The sequence below is a fragment of the Lolium perenne genome, chromosome 3, assembly GCF_019359855.2.
Source record: "Lolium perenne isolate Kyuss_39 chromosome 3, Kyuss_2.0, whole genome shotgun sequence".
NCBI lineage: Eukaryota > Viridiplantae > Streptophyta > Magnoliopsida > Poales > Poaceae > Lolium > Lolium perenne.
In genome coordinates, this window is record NC_067246.2 from 30,849,749 (window position 1) to 30,853,466 (window position 3,718).

Below are 3,718 nucleotides of genomic sequence, written 5' to 3' on the forward strand. Positions count from 1 at the left end.
TTCAACTAGATCCACTTCAAATTCTAAATCAGCTGAGATAAAATAGTGAAGATACCAGTTGAAGATGCAACACCTAACCAGCTACAACATCACTTGAAGAAATTAACAAATAAAATCATGTTATGTTCCCTCCGTGGGTCCAGCGGCCCTGGCTCCCTCATTCCCTCCTGCACAGCTCCAACTCCAATGAGAGGTCACCACGCCAGCCTGCTGCTCCATGTACTAGTTGGCCCGTCCGTCCAACACCTGCACCATTGAAGCCAGTAACAGTACTTGGGGCAGGGTTGGTGAGTATGCCTCTAAAACTGGAGATTTGATGTATCCTACTAATACCTCAAAACAGAAAACAACAAATGCTAGGAATGTCAACGAAGGGGGATAATTTACAAGAACGTAACTTTGCATTTGAACGTTACTCCCAGTTCGCTTGTACTCAGAAGTATGTGGGGCCTCCAATTCTTTGCTCAACACCTGAAGAAATAAATCAGAACGGTTGAATAACCAAGAAATAAACTTCTCTAGGAGCACACAAGGCCTAAGAGAAATAAAAATAAGCCACAAAGTTGCCCATCCAAAGTAAACATAGTAAATTGGACTGAATACACCTAATGCTGAAGAACAAAGCAATACCAAACAAGGACTGCATCGGGAAGCAATCCATTCAATGGCACATAAAGTTAGTACCTTGCAATGTCGATATCGACGAGCTCCTAAAAGGCAGTGTATAGATCGCCATGGTAGCCCTTGTTGGCAAGCAGATCAATCTCCAACACGACATGGAAATGCCCACCTGGTTATGAGATTCTCTTCCCACCCCCCGCCCCCAACCTCCCTATCATCGGGCGCCTACGGTAAGACACTGGCTGTCGAACATCAGCGCCGAAGGAGGTCGGCAGCCTGACTTGGCTGCCCAAGTGTAGTCCACCGAATACCGTTGTCCGCTCCTCCAAAGATGATCAACATGGCACCCATAAGTTCCATGATCTGCACACGGTAGGATTCAATGAGCTGAAATGGTTCACTGACCAGGCCTCTTCCTGTGGTACTTCAAGTCTTTTTGTGGGCATTCCTTTATGCTCTTGCTTGAAATAAAATGGATATGCAATCAAATGAAATGGAGATTGCAATCAAATAAAATGGAGATGCAAGATTACGGTCAAAGCTAAATAGTAATAAACTAATAATAATACATCTATCATCTAATTTATTTAAGCTTTTAAATGAAATCAAATGTTCACAACTGAAAAACCAAAACTATGGTATTTTTGTATCGAAGTGGTGTTACTTAATTGAATAAGAAAAAGGTCATTAGCTGAAAGGTCATACAATCACACCTTACCACGTAGAAGGAAATAAAGCAAAGGCATGCAAAATGGACCCAAAACCAATCAGGAAAGGAGAATTATACCACTTACAAGATTGAATGGACATCAGACATAAATCTCCAAGATTCAATGACGATTTTGTGTCGGGTCCTATGTACTACATTTGAACTGTATACATCTACTTGCTTAAATAACAAACATCCGAATAACTAATGCAAATATATGATCCAAAATATACATTTGAATGGCCTAATAAATCTCCAAGCAACCAAACCTGGAGATTGACCATTCAATTGTATATTTCGGATCAGTTAATTAACGATCAAAAAATAAAGTTAGTACCTTGCGATGTCGATGTCGACGAGCTCCTAAAAGTCCGTGTATAGATCACCATGGTAGCCCTTGGAGGCAAGCAGATCAACCTCCAGCACGTAGTGGAAATGCCCCACCTTATCTTCAGATTCTGCCTCCCGCAACCTCCCTATCATTGGGCGCCAATGCTAAGACATTGGTTGTCGAACATCAGCAGCGAAGGAGGTCAGCGGCCTGACTTGGCAGCCTAAATGTAAACCAATGAATATTGTTGCTCGCTCCTCCGAAGATACTGCATTGATCTGCACACACATAAGTTCCATGATCTGCACACACACAGTAGGATTCAATGAGCTCAAATGGTACTTCGAGTGTTCAAGTCTTTCTACGGGCATTCCTATATACTCTTGCTTGAAATAAAATGGATATGCAATCAAATAAAATGGAGATGCAAGATTACGATCAAAGATGAAAGGTCTTACATAGGCACCTTATGAAGCAAATGCACCACGTAGAAGGAAATGAAGCAAATGCACCGCGTTGAAGGAAATGATGCAAATGCATGCACATGGAAGAAGAATGATACTAGTCACATGATTAGCTGGAAGTGGTAGAGTCAGCCTGGGATGATTTCGTGAAAGGTCCTATGTACTACAGTTGAACTGTATGCATCTACTTTCTTAACTCATCAAACATCGGAATCACTAATGCAAAAATATGATTCAAAATATATATTTGAATGGCATAATAAATCTCCAAGCAACCAAACTTGAAGATTTATCAGGTCATTCAAATGTATATTTCAAATCAGTTAATTAACAATCAAAAAAGTAAAAGAAAGAACAAGAATGCATATATTAAAGTTCAGCTTTTGCAAAATCATATGTATAGGTATGTACAGTCAAACAAATGATACATCCTCATCACCTACTGCTTGTAGTACCTCTAAGAATAGTGCTAGTTGTAGAAAGATGGAAAATGTCATGGCCTTAGAAGGGAGGAGGCCAATTGTTCATGCTCTAAAAATAATAACAAAAATCACAACTGCAGCGTCAAAAGTAACTCTAAAAATAATATATCAAATGAGAATGCAGGATTTCAACATAGTACTACCCCAATAATATCTATTTGGTTTCGGAAACATACTTGAGGCTAGTTGCCAAATTAACCTACGGAGGCTAAGGACTGATAGCTATAATAAACATTGAATGGGGATGAGACATAAGATGTGTAGCTCACTATGTGTCTCGCTTCACAGTATTTCTGATCTGCTCAGCAAGAGAACCCAAAAAATTCAGAATGTTTTGCAATATTAAATAGGATCAGTGTCAGCTGGGGTGCCTAGCGAGCACTATGTACTAGGACATAAGTAGAAGGTTAAACTAGTCAAAGTCTCAAATGCCTAAAATAAAAAAATCTCAAGCATGTATCTATCATTTGCGAAGTACCTTGCAGTACACTAGCTAACTATAATTCACAACAGAAATATGGTTAAGTAAATAGCATTCACAGCAAACTAGGAAAAAATACACACTCTAGTCTAGCCTGATATGTATCGATCTCACGACACTAGCACAACTAGTCACAATCAAGACGTTTATCAAATCTGCAGCATGAAACTATTCATAATGTGATTAATGCCAGCAACATTTGAAGATGCACAAATATAAAAGAAATTAATCATTACGGTTAGAACAGCAGCAACATATTTTTTCAACATACCGAAGATTTTTGCACATAATTTTGGTAATGTGTACCCAGCAAATCGGATGTAAGCGCCTATACATATCTGAAACCATGACATAAAGACTAAAATGGCACACAACCATGAAGAAAATATTAGACAACACAAAGTATGCTTCGTGCACTACAATAAAAAATGTAAGCCGGCATCAACTCTATTTTAAGTGAATCTCACACTAGATTTAATTATGAAACACTAAAATTAGATGTATGTAGACGCGTCTAATTTTAGAGTAATCTAAGAAAACTTTCACGGGACAAAGGGAGTAATATTTAAGAACGAACCAAAATCAGACAGAAACTAGATTGGGTAGAACTCTAATCAAACGCACCTAATT

At 38.8% G+C, this 3,718-nt stretch overlaps 1 long non-coding RNA gene across 1 annotated transcript; it reads right to left on the reverse strand.

Annotated features, from left to right (window-relative positions):
- LOC127340840 (uncharacterized) lies at window positions 1–802 on the reverse strand. Its single transcript, XR_007874949.1, has 2 exons — window positions 685–802; window positions 1–471 (listed from the first exon to the last, which is right to left on the reverse strand). It is a non-coding gene; the product is annotated as an uncharacterized lncRNA (long non-coding RNA).
- Between the last annotated feature and the right edge of the window lie 2,916 nt (window positions 803–3,718).